Source organism: Ambystoma mexicanum, chromosome 11, assembly GCF_040938575.1.
Source record: "Ambystoma mexicanum isolate Mex_15411 chromosome 11, UKY_AmexF1_1, whole genome shotgun sequence".
Lineage (NCBI taxonomy): Eukaryota > Metazoa > Chordata > Amphibia > Caudata > Ambystomatidae > Ambystoma > Ambystoma mexicanum.
Genome location: NC_090934.1, coordinates 75,810,854 through 75,830,773, shown reverse-complemented (window position 1 = coordinate 75,830,773; position 19,920 = coordinate 75,810,854).

Genomic DNA, 19,920 nt, shown 5'->3' with positions numbered 1-19,920 from the left:
AGGCAAAACATAAAACGGTAGGCCTGTGCTAAAATATTTCACTTTCCTATTTAATGTACTGCTTTTTTGATGTAAGAAGGTATATTCAGAAAGATATCACATCAAGGTAAGCTCTCACCTAGGCTATGGGGGCGTAACTCGCAAGCACAGTCTTTGAATTCCTGCATGACCAAATGAGTTCATCATACTTCTGCATTTAATACATTTTATTAAATTGGGTAATAATGAAGCCATGAGGACAGTTTCCCAGGGCTGTACAGTGCAGTAACAGCCCATGGCACGAGCAAATTGGGACGGGGGACTCATCAACATGGCGCTGAGCACCCCAGCTTTACATCCTAGGGTGATAACAGGCATGTACTTGTTTGGGAAAACCGGTCACAACGAGTAACCGTCCTTTTCTTTCAAAGATATACTAACCTAAGATGGGCGTCATGGCAATGGAAGTGGGGCTCCAATCAGAGCATCTCTTCCAATTCCATGGCGGCGGGTGGGCTTGAGAAGAGTGGCGCCTCAACATCCAGTGCCACAAACTCTTTAGGGAAGTGGGCCAGGAGGGGAGGAAAGGAGAATGGTGGGGAGAAAAGGAGGGAGGGAAAATGGTGCAGTGGGTGCTGGCCGCTCTTAGGTTGCTCGGAACGCAGGCTGATACTGTGAGGTTCAGCACATCTTCTGAGCAACCTGGCTGATTGTACGCCCACCGCAGTGCTATACTTAATTTGGCTGGAAGGGATACATTGTTGTTCTTATATTATTATTAACAATAACACTAATAATATGACAGATTCTAGTGTATAATTGTTATTATTGATGATCATTCAATAATAATTAAAAAAACAATAGTCATAATTATTATTATGCTATATTTCATTTCATTTTCGTGATGTAGTAGCTATTTTAATTTTGAAAGACTGGTTTGATATTATAAAGATGGTAAAGTAGTCATTTGTTTATGCACAATAATTCTCGATGTGTGAGGGCCTGACTTTGCTTGATCTTTCAACAGCCTTTGACACTGTGGTCCACCCCCTGCTTCTCGCACGCCTGGCCTCCATCGGCCACTCGGGTCCGGTTCTGACTTGGTTTACCTCTTTTTGACTGTCAGGGACCAATCAGTCTCTCTCTCCCTGTTTCTTTCCTCTCTGTATTCTCTTTCCTGTGGGGTCCCCCAGGGCTCTGCCTTGTCCCCGATGTTATTTAACATTTATATGCAGCCACTGAATGGCCTCATTCACTCCCTCGCCTTCAAGAGCTACTCATATGCTGACGACACCCAGATCCTGGTCCGATTAGATCGTGACTGGGATGCGGTATTATCTCGTCTGAGGGACTACCTGCTGGCCATGGGGGATTGGATGAGTGCCAACTGGCTTAAGCTGAACGGGGGCAAGACGTCTTGTGGTTGGTACCTCTCCTAAATCCTGTACTTGGCCCTCTGACTACTGACCTTCTTCACTGGGTGAGTTTCCGGTTCCAGTGACATTGGTGGATAACTTGGGGATCTACTTCTCGGCATCTTTGTCTATAGCCCCGCAAGTTAGTGCTGTCTGCCAAACTGGGCACTTTCTATTGAGCATTCTGTGGAAGGTTCTGCCCTTTCTTTCCCCTCCTTTGGAACCTCTGGTTATCGATTCTCTTGTTTCCAGTAGACTGGATGATTGTAATGCTCTGAATCTGGCCCAACCGCTGGCCTTATCCATTGGCTTCAGCTGCTTCAAAATCTGGCCGTTGGGTAGCCACAGACACTCCATACGGCTCTCACATCAGCTCTGTACGTCATCATCTGCATTGGCTCCAGGTAAATCAGAGAATAGCCTTTAAGTCCCTTTGCCTCGTTCATCGGCCGACCATCAGGTAGGAGCAGATTTTCTTTGTGATAAATTTCATCCATATGTTCCTTGTCGATCGTTGTGATCTGGCAATGATCGCCTGGTTCAGGTCCCCACATTTCCCCATCAGCGAATGGGTGGTTGGGCCTTTTCAGTGGCTGCAAGTAAACTATGGAACAGCCTCACCCTTCAACTCAGGATGACTGAGAATCATTTACCTTTTCACTACCTCCTAAAAACAGAGCTCTTTGTCCGGTCTTGGTGGCTGCCTCTACTGTTGCGGTGTACATCCTTGCTGGTGAACAAGCGTGCTACAAATACTAATAACATAACATAATATAAGATGCCCGGGTTAATTCCTGAGATGCACTGTGCTACAGATGCAGGGTGTCTATGATGGGTGACAGAGGCTAAAATGGCTGGTTTAATTCCTGAGACATGGTGGGCTACGGATGAAGGGTGTCTGTAATGGGTGGCAGAGGCTAAGATGCCTGGGTTAATTCCTGAGACGTGGTGGGCTACAGATGCAGGGCGTCTGTGATGGGTGGCAGAGGCGAAGATGCCCTGGTTAATTTCTGAGATGTGCTGGGCTACGGATGCAGAGCGTCTATGATGGGTGGCAGAGGCTAAGATGCCCGGGTTAATTACTGGGATGTGCTGGGCTCAGGATGCAGGGTGTCTGTGATGGGTGGCAGAGGCTAAGATTCCCGAGTTAATTGCTTAGATTTGCTGAGCTACGGATGCAGGGCGTCTATGGTGGGTGGCAGAGGCTTAGCTGCCCAGGTTAATTCCGAGGAGGTGATGGGAAACAGATCAGGGTGTATGTGATGGATGGCAGAGGCTAAGATTCCCCGGTTAATTCCTGAGATGTGCTGGCCTACGGATGAAGAGCGTCTATGATGGGTGGCAGAGGCTAAGATGCCCGGGTTAATTCAAGAGATGTGCTGGGCTACAGATGCATGGTGTCTATGATGGGTGACAGAGGCTAAGATGCCCGGGTTAATTCCTGAGAGGTGCTGGGCTACAGATGCAGGGTGTCTGTGATGGATGGCAGAGGCTAAGATTCCCTGGTTAATTCCTGATATGTGCTGGTCTACGGATGCAGGGCGTCTATGATGGGTGGCAGAGGCTAAAATGCCCGGGTTAATTCCTTAGATGTGCTGGGATACAGATGCAGGGTGCATAGGATTGGTGACAGAGGCTAAGATGCACGGTTTAATTCCTGACGTGTGCTGGGCAACAGATGCAGGCTGTCTACTTTGTGTGACAGAGGATAAGATGCCAGTGTTAATTCCTGAGATGTGCTGAGCTACAGATGCAGGGCATCTATGATGGGTGGCAGAGGCTAAAATGCCCGGGTTAATTCCTGAGATGTGCTGACTAGGTCTTTTTTTTAAATACTTGGGATGTTAGGAAAAAAAGAGGTGGATCAGAGAAGGTTGAATTGGCCAAGAGAAGTGGATGGTGAAGAGGATGGTGATTAGTTACTCCTGAGGCTAAAGTAGAGAGAGGGGCAAGACTCAAATAGATGGGTACTGAATTTCAGTAGTTGGGAGGGTAGAATAGGATTATGGATTCATATAGCTCATCCTGCCATAGGATAAGTCATCAAAGCACTTTGCCTGTCAGAGAGGCAAAGGATGAGTAGGATCGAACATTCAGTGGTGCTAGTGTAAAAGCAAGGAAATATCGAGGCTGAGTACCACAAAAGGAAATACACCAAACACAGGCTATAAAGATTCACAGATCTTAAATCTACTGTACAGTTACAAAGAAACAGAAATACAGATAGCTATCTGGCTCTCAATACATCACAATGAGTACCAGCCCGTCAGAGTGAGGAGTGAGAGGTACTGGACATCTAGACATTCACATTTTTATACAATTCAGTAATAATGTCCAGCCCATCTACAAGTTAATAATCTGCGGTCTAGAGTTAGTGCAGAGTTCACTTATGGCTCATACAACAATGTGCACATGGATTACTTTGGTTTGTATTTTGAACAAGTTACAATGGCAAAGTGTACTGCTGGGTTTTGCAGTAAGCCTTACTATATACCCCTTTACAGTGCAGTTCTGCCACTGTCCACGCTCAACATTTGCATAGTATTGTCCTCGATGTATGTTTGTGGAGGAGGCTTGTAAATGCAGACAATCCTTAGACCACAATTCATGCTTGGGACAAGGTCTCATTACCTAGTCCAAACATTCGTCCCTCGGACAGTCTAACCATTAACTAGGCTCAAAGGTCGGGAAGGCTCGGTTACAAGTTGGAAACACAGTCCACCATTTTAGAACACAGAATTACATATGAACAGAAATCAAAATGGTGGATGATCCTAAAATTGCTGCGAAGTTGATCTAGAATCGGCACTTTGCAGCAAGGTTTTCTTCGCAGAGCGACTAGGCTTAGACCAATATATATTAGAAGGAGGCACAATATGATTTCCCGTTTAACAAACCCTCCTTTTGGCCTAAGCCAAGCGCTAAACTACTTTTAGTCACTTTACGAGTATCTCCACGTCTCAATGTCCATACACCCTGAATCACAATCATCAGAGATATCAATCGCCATGAGGTCTGTGACAGAAATTTCTCTCAACACAAATTCATTGGTCATTCTTTCCGGCGTGCGTACCTTTTGCCTAGTGTTCCCATAGTCTGCGTACAACATCCTCCTAACACTGAACATATGGCAGGAAGACATTTTATACAGCAACAGCAGAACAACTGAATACCCAGAATAGTCAATAAGACCGAAAGTAGCTTCCATCCCCAAGATCGTAAGAAGTCCCAGAACCAAGCGCTAACATCCCAATTTCCATCGGGACCGTGCACTTCTGAACTAAGGACGTTCAGATTTTCTATAGTCTTAAAGATGGTTGGGGAGGAATCCGGTGCGAAAACGCAACAAGCGGACCCCACTAATTTACATACTCCACCGCGCTCAGCCAGAATGACATCTAATGCTATCCGGTTCTGTAGTGCCACTAACCTTATCGCTTTCTGTTCTAGAGTCATGTTATAGAGTATGTCAGTGGTCCGGTTGATGGTTCTCTCCTGTACTCTCGCTAGTCTTCTAAAATCCTCGGAGTTTAGTATTTGTCCCCAAAAAGGTACAAAAGATTTTGCTACATCACCCAGAACTTGTGATGAAGTATCGCCATTCTCATCCCGTCTTGGACGAGCCTTAGAGATTTCTATAGTATTTGCTATGAATACCCCTGGTAACAGAATCCCTAAATAATAGGTTCCCTGCCAATCCCTAGGTAACCATGGGAAAGCTTCATTACCGCAAATGAAATAGAAAAGTTCGCCTACATAAAAAGGTCTGTCCTCACTGGTCAAGTTCGCAACATTGGTGCAACCCTTGAAATCACCCATTGACTGAGTACCATTCCTCTGTATGCAGAAAGAAACTGAATCCGGGCTGTGGTTAACAGTATAGGAAGGTGGCATGGCATCCCTATTGCCTAGAGGAGCCATCTTGAAGGAGATCAAAGATTGAAAACGTCTAGACAGTTTATCAGAAGGCTTAATGGAAGCAACATTGAGCTTGCTTCTATTTGCAAAACGTGAGCATCTCAGGGGCGTTAGAACTTGTTTCTCAAATTCATTCAAATTCGTTCCATCAAAGTTCCCCGAGATGCTATCATTCCATCGGCCAAAGAATAGTGCCCTTAAAGAAGCATAACATGCAATAGTCAGAGGCAAAGGATGAATATACAAGCCCAACCCCTTGTCTCCATGCTGCGGTAAATGAGAGCAGACCCAACAATTAGACCTGTTAAATATGGCATGTGTTGCATTCATGATAAGCAGCAGTGTGTTATTGTGGTAACTCTGTCTGTGTTGAGAGTCTCTAGGAGATAGAGTGTGCAGATGCACGAAAGGTGTAGATATAGTGGGTACATTTTCAGTAGGCAAAAGAGTTTCAAGAGGATGCACTTCTTCTAAATCCCAAAATCCCAAAGCAATTACTATTGTGAAGCCGGGCAACATGATTACAAGTAAGCAATGCGTTTTAAGAGACCATGGGCCTCATTACACGGAAGGCGGTAATGGTTAACGGCCACCGTTAATGGTAACGGTGGCCGTTAACCATTACCGCCTTACTACGAGGTCCCTTAGCGGGTTGGTGTTTTAACGCCTGCTTTTTGCAGGCGTTAAAAACCAACCCGCTAAGGGACCTCGGAGCTAATTACGGCACCGCAAAATTGCGGTGCCGTAATTAGCGCCTTCCCCATTCCCATAGAGCCCTATGGGGCAGAAATGGGAATGGGGAAGGGCAATGGCGGAAGGGGGATTTACCGCCCCACCAACCTTGGAATGGGGCGGTAAATCCCCTTTCCACCAAGGCGGTGCCGGTAATTTACCGGCATGGTCCAGGGTGCTAATAGCACCCTGGACCACCGCCTTCCGTGTAATGAGGCCCCATGTATTTGATTGTCCATTGTTTCGATTGGCCACACAGTCACTTTTTTGTTCCGTACGAGTGAGAGCGATAACAGACCTTGTTTCTTCAACTCAAAAAACGCCAGAGTTCATTTGCTGGCGATCTCCTGATCATGCGTTTTCTTAGTCCTACCCTATCCCTAGTCAACAGCTTTTCTCTGTATGCAAAAGACAGGGCCAAATGACAAGCCCTACGATGGTTTCCAGTTGGCACAGCCGAACCATGCAGTAAGTCTAGCTCCGTGGACGCAGATTGTACCTTGTGACTACTGGTACGGTGTGATCCATGAACAACGTGTCGTTACTTCCTAATGGAAGTGCTGGATTTGCAACAAAACCTAACAGTGGTGAAAAAGGATCTGTAGGAGAGTGTGGAGAGGACGCGGCTGTTTCCCCAAGTCCCACAGGCTCCGGTAGTGTCTCCGAAACACTCTCAGTACTGCTCAATGCTGAGTGATTGTTGGGAGCAGCACAGGTAAGATTTTCTGTATCTTCAGTATCGTGTGGCAAAGGGAAGGGAATCCTCTTGACATGCAACGCGTGGATCCAGTGCTTTCGTCCAATCACTCGTACAGCGGTCTGTGTGGCCAGTAGGACCTGATGTGGGCCCCTCCAACACGGTGCGAGGCAGGATGCTCTTTTGAATGCTTTTACAAGCACCCAGCTACCAGGTCGGATACTGTGACCTGGCCCCTCGTATTTGACTGGGAGGGCTTCTCGCACCTGTTGATGAATCAATACAGATTTTTAGTTAACCGGTCACAGTAATCAGAAAGAAGTACATGTTCAATGTCCCTCAGGGCCTTTGACTTAGGCAAATTCCAAATGTTAGCTGGCCTACCCATAACCACTTCAAAAGGGGAGAGCCCAGTCCTAGTCTGTGGGGTTGTTCTCATTGACAGTAACACAATCAGTAAGGCGTCCGGCCATTTCAATTTGTTGCCGGCACACGTCTTAGCGAGCTTGTTTTTCAAACTTCTATTATGTCTCTCTACCAATCCAGCACTCTGAGCATGTTTAGCCGAATGGAATCGTTTATCAATCTGTAATCCCACGCATATCTGCAGAATTACAGCAGCGATAAAATGTGGACCATTGTCCGACCAGATGACCCTTGGCAAACCAAACCTAGGAAAATATTCCTTAATCATGGTTTTCACCGTTGTCATTGCTGTAGCATCTTTAACAGGAAAGGCTTCAACCCATTTACTAAAGGTGCAAATAACAACTAGGACAAATTTAAAGTTATTACAACGCTCCATTTCAATGAAATCAAAGTGTATAACTTTGAAGGGGACAGAAGGTGGACCAAAACTACCCCTCGGTGTCAATGTGCCTTGTCCCATATTATGCTGTAGACAGATCATACAACTCTGGACAAAACATTCAGCTGTTTTCGAGAGTTTATCATTCACCCAGACATTTTGTAACATTTCGGAAACCTTCCTCGCACAGATGTGAGTGGGCCCACGAGCCATTGCGACCATCATTGTAATGTACGCATCTGGCAGCAAACATTTTCCCTCTAACTTATCCACCCACCACCCGTCATCATCCAATTTTGCCAAACCCTCAGCCCATTGTTTAGTTTCCTCTGATGAGGCATCAGCTTGAATATTCTTTACAGATTCAATACCTTCATCAATAGTACAAACATGTGTGGCTTCCCTTGCTTTATACATTTCTGAATAGAGATCAGTGGCAGTTTGTTTGGCTATCTGGTCAACGAAAGCTTTTCCTTTTCCTACATCATTTATGATTTTCTGATGCGCTGTGCATTTCATGATCGCTAACTGAGTGGGGAGTGCAAGCACTGAAAGTAACCGTACTATCAAGGAGCCATATTGGATCTTTCTTCCATGTGAGGTCAAGAACCCTCGTTCTGCCCAAAGTCTACCGAAGTTGTGAACTACCCCATAAGCATACTGACTATCAGTATATATGTTTACTTTAAGCCCTTTGGAAAGTTCACAAGCTCGAGTCAATGCAATAATTTCTGCAGCTTGTGCAGAATTATGCGTGCTTCTCTTGGTTTCCACAATCGTGCTTAATGTGGTCATGGCATAAGCACCCGTGGATGTACCATCCGGAAGTTTGAAACAGGAGCCATCACAAAACAGCTCCCCTTGTGGGTCGTTCAAAGGAGTATCTTTCAGGTCGATCCTGCCTTTAGTCTCTTGCTCTGTGGTGTAGAGGCAGTCATGTGACACTTCGTCACTGCAAGCAATATCTTGCAGGAAAGGTAATAGTTCAGCCGGATCCAATACACAACACCTTTTTATTTTTATATGCGGTGTACACAAGATCAATTCATATCTTGTTAATCGTGCGGAGGTGAGATGTTGCGTTTGTGTTCTATTTAATAGAACATCTACAGAGTGAGGTACCAACATACCTTTGCTCTGTTTTACACATGCAGCAGCAGTAGCGACAGCTCTCAAACATTTCGGCAAATTGCATGCAACAGGATCAAGGGCGGAAGAAAAGTAGCCGCACGGCCTATTCTTCCCTCCGTGTTCCTGCGTTAATACAGCCAAAGCACATCCATCATGTTCATGCACATACAACTCGAAGGCCTTTTCATAATTTAGTGTGCCCAAATCCGGTGTTGGACACAGTGCAGTCTTGAGCAGATCAAACGCTTTCTGGTGTTTCAAGTTCCACAGCATTGGCAGAGAAATGCCCTTCTTTGTCAAAGCCAACATTGTTTTAATCACTAAGGAAAAGTTTGGGATCCACTGCCTACAGTAAGAAGCGAAGCCATTCCTATCAAGGCTCTGACTTCCTTCTGTGTATTGGGGACAGACATGCTAGAAATTATTTTAATCCGTTCAGGCGTCAACCTTCTTCCCTCCTTTGACAGGAGATAGCCTAAATAGGCGACCTCCTGTTGAAAATATTGAAACTTTTTGAGTGAAGCTTTATGTCCATGTTTTGCTAGGTGAACAAGCAACAACACGGTGCCCTCCTTACAGGCACTATCTGAGTCAGCAGCTAAAAGAAGATCGTCTACATACTGAAGTAATGTACAAGTGGTAGGCAATTCGAGTGTGTCAAGCTGCTCTTTCAAAGCCCTACTATAAATGCTCGGACTTTCCGTGTATCCTTGTGGCGCACGGGTGAAAGTAAATGAGCGTCCCCCTAAGGTGAACGCGAACAGGTATCTGCTATCCTTGTGTATAGGAATGCTAAAAAAAGCATTCTTAAGATCTACAACACTAAAATAAGTAGCAGAAGCTGGGATCATAGTTAATATCGTCGTTACATAAGGCACAATAGTAAATTGTAGAGCAACAATCTTATTGATAGCATGTTAATCAAGGATAAAACGAAAAGGAATTGCATTATTCCCTTTCTTATACACAGGCAAAATCGGACTATTGCACAAACTACCTGCAATTTCTTCGATGACCCCACATTGTACAAAATCGGAAAATATACACGTCAAAGCTTGCTCACCATCAACCGAAATCTTATACTGAGGAATACGTGGCAACTTTACTCAGTGTTTCAAAATGATTTTAAAGGGCTCGATTTGTAGAACACCGATATCATTGTCATCAATTTCCCATAAACACTCCGTAACATCACTAAATTCCGGCGGCAAAGGTTTAGTCAGGAACTGAGAGACAGAAAGTTGCTGTGGTAAAATCGTCAAACGCACTCCATCCGAAGAACAATGAATTACCACATTTAATTCTTTCAACAGACTCAACCCCAACAAATTCTCTCCACAGTTCATTGTCAAAAGAAATAGACAGTGGTCCATGTATGGACCTAGTGTAATCGGTACCGGCGAAGAAACCGGACTAACCACTGGTGTACCAGAAAACCCTACAGAAACATTGGTTTGCCCTGACAGTGGAATGTTTGGAAACCGTGAATGATCAATTGAATACTTCTGTGCTCCTGTATCTATCAAGAATAGATGTTTCCTATTTCCCACTATCATTTCAACGTAGGGACATTTCTGATTAATGGGAATAGGCATTGGTTCCAAACCCTGCTTCGAGCAATCCTAGTGAAACCATTCATCGTCAAAGGGAAGGTCTTCAGAGAGATATGCAGTAGAAGGATGATCAAAAATGTTTCTATTATCCACACTCGGTGAATGATTGTCCTGTGAAAAAGGTTGCAAATTCGGAGAAAACTGACTTCTACCAGGACCCCCTGCCCCAGGGCGGCCTCTGGATCGTCTACCCATAGTACCAAATGTGTTATTCGACCTTTCGTGGAGGATCGAGCATTGTGCTCACCCATGACCGTCTTGTCTGCAATAAGCACATTGATTCGCGTGTACAGGACCCAACAGCACATTACTCTGTGAAGCACACTGTCCCCTAAACTGTGTACTACCCCCTCTAGGACCTCTAACAATCTGTTGCAATAGAACTTTAGTTTTGAAATCTCCCTTTCTCTTTTCAATCCTCTCTTTTTCATTATTGAATCGGTTTTCATAGTACTGAGCCATATGCAATCTTCAGACTGACCCTTAGCCAGCCAAGCGCTCTCAGATGTCATAATTTGCGACTGGATGTCAGGAAACAATCCACGCACAAATCTGTCTACAAATAGTCGTTTTCCAGACTCCGTGCTTAAATCTTGTCCACTGAAATCTGAAAACACTTGTTCAAACCGATCAAAGAATTTGGGAGCACCCTCAGACTTCCCTTGGACACAAGCAGTAAGTTTGTCCCAAATAATCCTTCTCTCAGAAATGATGGCTTTTAGTTTTGTGACTATTCTATCAGGCAAAGTCAGTATTACCTGTGGCGGTCTCTCGCCAGCTGGCCTATCTCTATCTTGTCTAACCATATTATCCCATGTGTCCCCTAACCCTGGTATATCATCTACAGTATATTAGTGGGGTGTTGCCCCTACGCCCCAGAGAAAAGCACTGCTTTAAAATGCAGTAAATTGTCTCAATGAGCCCAGATGCACCAGATCTGGGCAGGGAACGAGCAAGGGTAGAAACCCACCCAGGATGTCGTAAAGGGACATTCCAATAGATCCGTGGTAACAGTTGTTTTCTGCAGATGTGCTCACTGAAAGGAGTTGGCGCCAGCGGTCTACGGCTTGAGATTTCCATCACCTGGTGAACTTCTTGCGTTGGGTCATTCATCGGTGGGTGGAAAGACGTGGAATGGGGAACATGGAAATCCAATTGGTGGGAAAGAGCCCGGCAAAGCATATCTGTAACCGAGGCTCCTAGTCAAATACTGTCCATTGAGCCAACCCATGGAGGTGGAACATTTGTAGTGCAGGAATGGGCCGGTCAGATTTACAGAGGCTGGGAGAACTGTCACCCGGGCAACATGCCCACTATGGAGTAGATACCGACCATTGTCCAGATATCTGGGGACACGCATTAAAGGGGAGTCGGCCTCCCTCCCAGGGTCTGTCAGGTACTTCCAATGGGTGTAGAGGCTGGTGTGTGGTTTTCGTGTTTCTTGGTGGCCAACGCAAGCATGATAGCACCATATCCCATGTCTTCTTGGCCACAGACCGTGCCACCAATTCAGGAGTTTGTGGTGAGTCTCTGGCAGAGGAACACATAGGCCCTCTTGCAAGTATAGTGGACCTTTAGAGTTTGGCTGCAACTCTCTTTGCAATGTCACAACTTTGATTTCTTTGGGGTCTTGAAGCTTAAACCATGAGCTGTTTGTCCAGTGCCAGCAGAGGACTGAGCATGGATGCTGGAACCGGATTCAGCATAGGAAAAGGGTCCACCAGGGCCCAAGGGTTGGAGTGGGTGCAGGACCAAGCATCGGTTTTCACTTGTGTCGAGCCAGGACAATAACATGTGCAGATGACGAAGCGAAAAATAGGCCTCCAGGGGTGTCCTGGGGACTGATGCGTGCTTATTCCAATTCAAGGTTTCCGTGGCACCCCTTGTGTTTTTGGGTCAGAAGGGGGTTGTGGCCATGTCTCTGTGCCTGTGTTGACCCCTGTCTACATTACTGGACGTCTGAACCTCCCTTCCTCATCCCTTGTCTTCATAACCTCCCTTTGCCTCCCTTTCTTTTTCCATATTCAGTGCTTTGACGTTGCCCACGTTCATTAAAAGAGCGGCATTAACTTAACAAAACACATTTTGTCGGAATTGAAACAATATTATACCTCCTATCATAACGATTGTATGTGTATTGGCCTACGCCAAGTTGTCTAAACATCATATGCGATCAAACTCCACGGCAAGGTCTTGACCTTAGAGAAAGTAATGTAAGTTGCCATCTTTGATTAAGCCCCCATTTTAGGTTCTCTTGTAATATGGAAGTCACCCTGAACATCAAAATGTAGGCCGAATGACATTCTGAGTAAGATTCTGGCCATTGTGACCTCCGTACACATGAATAATTAATATGCCTGCAAGCCACTTGTCGGGGTCGCGAACTGAGACCTTGTCCTACCGCTGACCTATATGTAAATGTACAACTATATCAGTGAAACTAATCGAAATGCATGTATTACACGATTGACCTGGCGAGGAACCCATAGGCCTGATTCACAGAATGGTTAACCCACAAGAGGGTTGGCCAAGGGCTGGTCAAACTGTATAAAAGGCCCAGGTATTCCAATGTGCGGTCTCTCTCACTAACACATCGAACCCTCGTTGAAGTTCTTTATGTTACTCTGAGAGCCGAATAGCTATCCGTTTGTCAATTGACTTGGTAACTGTTGTAGCTTTTAAATAAAGCACTTGTATGTTCTTTGTAACCTGTGTGGGTGTGTTTCTTTCTGGGCTTCCCGGCCTCATATTATTTTTCTGTTTCCACAATTTCTCATAGTTCTGTTTGCTTTCATTTTCCCCCCAAGGCAGCCTGGTGCATGGACCTTTCTGTCAGGTGTGACTAGTCAGGGTGGGCATTTCTTTATATCCTGGCTGTGGGTGGGAGAAGCTACAGTGAAGATGATGTCATAGTGGGCACACTTAGCATTTCAATGTATTGTCTCTGTGGCGGCAGACCCCAGACTGGTGAGGGAGGGGCACGGCTGTGGTCACGTGCATTGTTGCAGGCCTATTCAGCAGGGGTTTGATGCTGCCGGCCAGTTATAATGAAGCTCTAAGTGTTAAGACCTATCAGGTCCTTCAGCCATGTAGCTCAAGTGGTTGCTGTGCGTGTTGCATAGATATGCGTGCAACTTTCAGTTCTTTGGTTAGACACAGAAGAGGGAAGTTTAGACTTGCACCCACCTGAGAATAATAAAGCCAGGGCATTAAGTTGGGAAAGCAACATTTGTTAGTTAAAGTGCTTTAAGTTGCATGACAAGTGCAGCAGCGAGTCCTGCATAGAAAAACATGATTATGAAAAGGGGAAGATTCTTATTGAAACATTCAAAGGCATCGCATTGCGATACAGACTCGTATCGCTCTTTACACGTGTTCTATTCAGCATCCAAATTTAAACAAGCAGTGACAAAGCCAACAGTTTTGGTTTCGGTTGAGGCTTGGGTAAAGGGTTTGCCAGACACTGTCGTAGTGGTGTTAACTAGCATTCGACAGTAGCAGATGCAAAACAGTGGGAATACCTGCCTATATAGTGGCAAATGCATAGCACATATACACAAGCCCAAATTGTTGGCTTTGCCAATGCTTATTTTTAACAGGACTTCAGTGAAGGACCGGAATAATGCTTATGCACCGAGTGGCTAAAGACAGACCTGGTTAAGACATTTTTATCATCAGTAAATAACATGTTTACAACTCTAATTACGTCATTAACTCTCAGAAGACTGCTTTGCAGAAACACTGGCAGGACCTTTGAGCGCACAGTCTGATGGTAAGGCTTGAAAAAGCGAGTTCAAAGAAAGATCCCCGGAGGAATTAATTTGGATGGGGGGGCAGGAAGCTGGCAGGAATGGCCGATGGCAATAGCATGGCCATGGGCAGACAATGAGTGGGTAAATAAGCAAACAGCAACTACAAGCTTTGTGTCCCTTCTCAATCTCATTTGCTCTTTCTCCCAATCTGTACTCTAATGCAATAGTTTCGGCATCTAGGTGGTGCTTAGGGCTAGCAAATAGGCACAACTAAAAAAATGAATGTTGCCTCAAGCCCTATAGTTCTTTGTCATTTAAGATTAGAAATATTGTGACTGACCTTCGGCCTAAGCAACTCCTGTCTACTTTCTCCAAAATGGCTGTAAACATAAGGGAGAGAGAAGGGGGAAAGGCCTTCTGTAATGGCCCTGCAGGCGAAGAGCGATGGTCTGAAGGGTTGTCCAGAGCAATGCCAGAGGTTAACGTTCATTCTAAACCCTCCAGATACCACCCCTATTGTTTTGTTAAACCATCGCCGCTTAACACAAAAGAGTGGCGGTCCTCAGGGCTCAGGATGGTCTAAAATCCCCCTCATACCTGGTAGCGCCACTTAAGGCCACAGCAGGAAAAGTGAGTCAATGTATGCTTTCTAACGACACGTGCAAGCGTGACAAGAGAGGAGGAGGAAGGCGGAAACTGCCCGAACCTGCTGCATGGAGTCAAAATGCTGAAATCCCGGGAGTGGCAATGAGGCACCAGCGCCTGGAAGGATGGGTGTGGGCGCATCTATTGTCCTTCTGCTATGGGAAAAGCACACACACACACTCCCTGCACCAGCATTACGTCATCGAATAACCATAACTGTTCCCCAAATGGTGGCCCTTTTCAACAGGTTTCCCCAAATCCAAATTGTGTCCATTGGGATTGTAGTTCAGTACTTAATCACATCCATAGTGGTGCAAACTATGTGTGTAACCGCATCACTAGGGGAGAATGCCGCGTGACCGGAGTGATTTCTTGGGTGGACCTGGTTCTGCAAATGTGGGGTCAATGCAGCAGTGAGGCCCATCCAGTCAACTTCCTTGGCTCAAATACAGTCTTCAGGAAGGTCTAAAACAATATATGCCAGCATGTTCACTGTAAAACCCATTTCCTGCTTGTGTCCAAAGCAGATCAGGAGACCTCGCAATGCATTATCTTATAGGATACAAGTGCATCTACAAACAGAGCATTTATAAAGGCGAACCTCATAATGCACAACGCTGCACGTTGCCCCACTCAGCAGATATAATGAGGAGCGCCCTGGAGCCAGAACATGAACATCATTGGTCCGGGATCTTCTCAGGAGTGCACCCAGGACCTGGGCTGCCACTTTAATTCAGACACTGTGCCACGCACACACGCTTCTTCTTCTGCCTGCACAGGAGTGGGGCAGATGGGAGGTGGGTTCATAGTGTCAAATGGGAAATCCCAAGGGTCTTCCCCATGAAACTTGTAAAGCTCGATTTTTTCAAAGTGGGAAAGAGTGAGCCCTGCGTGTCTCTGCTGTGTAAATGACCATAATTGTGTATTGTTTGCTACTGACCACAAAGGTGCTCCATTGTCTAAAGTGGCACTGTATGCCCATGTGCCTGCCACTGCTACTGACCACTAAGGTGCCCCATTGCCTACAGTGACACTGTATGCCCATGTGCTTGCCACTGCTACTGACCACTAAGGTGCTCCATTGTCTAAAGGGGCACTGTATGCCCATGTGCTTGCCACTGCTACTGACCACTAAGGTGCCCATTGCCTAAAGTGGCACTGTATGCCCATGTGCTTGCCACTGCTACTGACCACTAAGGTGCCCCATTGTCTAAAGTGAGACTGTATGCCCATGTGCTTGCCACTGCTACTGACCACTAAGGTGCCCCATTCTCTAAAGTGAGACTGTATGCCCATGTGCTTGCCACTGCTACTGACCACTAAAGTGCCCCATTGTCTAAAGGGGCACTGTATGCCCATGTGCTTGCCACTGCTACCAACCACTAAAGTGCCCCATTGTCTAAAGGGGCACTGTATGCCCTTGTGCTTGCCACTGCTACCGACCACTGAGGTGCCCCATTGTCTAAAGTGACACTGTATGCCCATGTGCTTGCCACTGCTAATGACCACTAAGGTGCCCCATTGTCTAAAGTGACACTGTATGCCCATGTGCTTGCCACTGCTACTGACCACTAAAGTGCCCCATTGTCTAAAGGGGCACTGTATGCCCATGTGCTTGCCACTGCTACTAACCACTAAAGTGCCCCATTGTCTAAAGTGAGACTGTATGCCCATGTGCTTGCCACTGCTACTGACCACTAAAGTGCCCCATTGTCTAAAGGGGCACTGTATGCCCATGTGCTTGCCACTGCTACTAACCACTAAAGTGCCCCATTGTCTAAAGTGACACTGTATGCCCATGTGCTTGCCACTGCTACTGACCACTAAAGTGCCCCATTGTCTAAAGGGGCACTGTATGCCCATGTGCTTGCCACTGCTACTAACCACTAAGGTGCCCCATTGTCTAAAGTGGCACAGTATGCCCACGTGCTTGCCACTGCTACTGACCACTAAGGTGCCCCATTGCCTAAAGTGGCACGGTATGCCCATGTGCTTGCCACTGCTACTGACCACTGAGGTGCCCCATTGTCTAAAGTGGCACTGTATGCCCATGTGCTTGCCACTGCTACTGACCACTGAGGTGCCCCATTGTCTAAAGTGGCACCGTATGCCCATGTGCTTGCCACTGCTACTGACCACTGAGGTGCCCCATTGTCTAAAGTGGCACCGTATGCCCATGTGCTATGCCAATGTGCTTGCCATTGATTACTAAGGTACCCCATTGCCCACACTTATTTTGTATGATCATGTGCTGACCACTAGCATTACCTCTGTAAATATGTACCCATTCTGCTTCATAGATGATGCCACGCCCTGCGCTGGAGGCGCATTTATCCCAGTAGATAAAGGCTTGGCTAGACTGGGATGTCACCGACACCATCCCATCCCCTGCCCCACCCCGTTTTTACAGAACACTCCTCTATTCCACGTGACTATGGACCAGCATAATTCTCAGATCACCAACAATAGCAACAAGCCTGTGATGTACACAGCCATCCCCAGTAAAACCTTGCTAAACTCAAAGCGTCACCCCACACCCAACAGCACCGCAGACTCTGATGCCACACTAAGATCCAAACCCTTGCTGCCCTCTTCCATCACCATGTGGCCCATCCAAGGAACCACCAGGTTAAGTACATTACGAGCGTGAACCTGCCTCCATGCCTCTGCTAGCCACACCATAAAGGAGCTCGGCCACACCCAAAAGCCAAGGTCACGTACACATAGTCCTACAAACCTCCCCCCCACCCAAAAACAGCATCCCTTCCACCACATCTATCGATGCAATATTGCAACCTAACACGCAATCTAAACAACACACCCAACCATTACCATACAGCTACAGTCCGCTTCACCCCCTCAGCCCATCCCGGCCCAGCCCTGTCCAGAACCTACTCAAAGATTGAAAGGTGCACTTCTAAATGCTCGCTCACTTGGAGCTCATGCCATCGACATCCATGACCTTACAGTAGACCATCAATTTGACTTACTAGTAGTAATGGAAACCTGGCTGTACCAAGCCCCGCGCCCATTATTAGCATTAGCCATTCCAAGAGAATTCAATATCATAGGAGCTGACAGACCAAATGCTCCGGGAGGTGGAGTAGCCATAACAGCCACAACCAACCTGCCACTCAGAATGTGCCCACTTGCCTCCATATAAGGATTTGAATGACTCCTCGTCAATTTCACAACAACCCAAAAACGACCTTAGCATCCTGCTCATCTACAGAGCACCCAAAACAACACCTATCCAGAATTGGACATTCCACTCCTCCGCACCCCCCCACCTCAAACCAAATACTAAATGCATAATCCTTGGAGATATCAACCTAGGTTTTAATGACAAACAAGGCCATAAAGCCAACGCCCTCCACACGGCGGTCGCAGATATGAGCTTCTGACAGCTAGTCAATGTCCCCACCCACAACAAGGGCAGAGTATTAGATTGGATACTTACACTAAACACTCATATTTCCATGCACTCGATTGTACCAGTGAATTGGACGGACCACTATCTCATCAGCTTTACACTAACCAGCAATGAGAAACCTCATCCTACATCCATTCTGTTGGACACGATTGAGTCAAGAAACACTTGCAAACTAACAGTAGACATCCTCGCCCCTATTCTGAAAGAAGCCCTCGTCGCTAATACCTTTGCATCGCAGACATCTACCACAATTGCCTATCAACTACCATTGAGTCCTTAGCCCTGCTCAAAAATAAAACGTGACGCCCAGACAAATGCTCAAACTTCTCGTTCAATGAAGAACTAGTACTACTCAGGCGCAATAAAAGGTCGCTGGAGCACATCCACAAACAATTCCTCCTATCAACACCACCAATGCATTTATAAAAGCAAACCAAAAGTATAAAGCAGCCTTCATAGCACATAAAGCCAATGCCCTGAATGATCGTATCAGCAATTCTACCTCAAATTCCAAAAGAGCTCTCAGAGAATTGGAGAACGGGAACCCATCCACCACGCCAGTTAACTCAAGCAAAGTCTGCTGCACATCAACACAGAATGCTCTTGCGTCCAAAATTGCCACCAAAAGAAAGCTACTGGCCAATAGAAACGCACCTCCACCAACCATTGACAGAACCAATGACAACACTATTACCCAATTGAAATTCTTCCCAGTGAGCCAAGACCTGGTGCTAGACACTATATCCAAACGAAAACCCTCCAATTGTAAAAGAGATAGCTCCCCAGCTCACAAAGTCAAACTTTGTGCCCCAACGCTTACTCCCATCGACACCAAATTTGTTAATGCCTCCTTTAGCACCAATACTGTCCCCACCAGTATCAAGGAAGCCTGGGTGACCCCACTCCTAAAAAAAACATCGCTGGATGCCACAGTACCCACAAACGACCGCCCTATAACTACGGTCCCGTTCTTGTTGAAAATAATTGACCAAACAGCATACTCCCAAATTCAAGCTCACCTCGAACAAAATCACCTGATCAGAGCCAGACAATCCGGCTTTAGGCCCAACCACAGTACCGAAACGGCACTCCTGGACCTGAAAATCCAGATGGATTCCATTAGAGATGCCGGTAAACTCTGCATATTGCTACTATTAGACCTGTCTGCTGCTTTCGACCTAGTCGAACATGACAAACTATGTGCCACACTACCTCAGGACTTTCAGTTCTCGCAACAAGCTACCGCTTGGGTCAAATCCTTCCTTGAGAATCAAACCTCCCAAGTTTCCATTGGCAAAGAAGCCGCAGACCCTATCCCAGTACCATTAGGAGTCCCACAAGGATCCTGCTTGTCGCCAACGCTATACAATGCGTTCACAAAGCTTCTATTTGCTGCCTTGGATGCCATGGGTGTCATTTTACACGAATTCCGCGGATGACACCCATATCCTCATCCCCATGACGGGCAACTATGACCAAGACACAATCATGATCAGTAAAATCTATGCTCTAATTTAAAACTGGATGGCTACCAACAGTCTTTACCTCAACGATGAGAAAACGGAGATACTCTTTGTGGGCTCCTCAGCTAAAATCAAGGCCCTCCACTCTGACTACTCAGCAATAAATATCGATGGAACTTCCATCCCAGTCCTAAAGCAGGTCTCTAGGTGTGTATCTAGATGCAAACTTGACAATGTCTAAACATGAGGATGCTGTATTATCAGCCACCTCTTACACATCTAAACGAATTGCATTAAGTCGACAATTTCTCACACAGGACAACTGCATCGCACT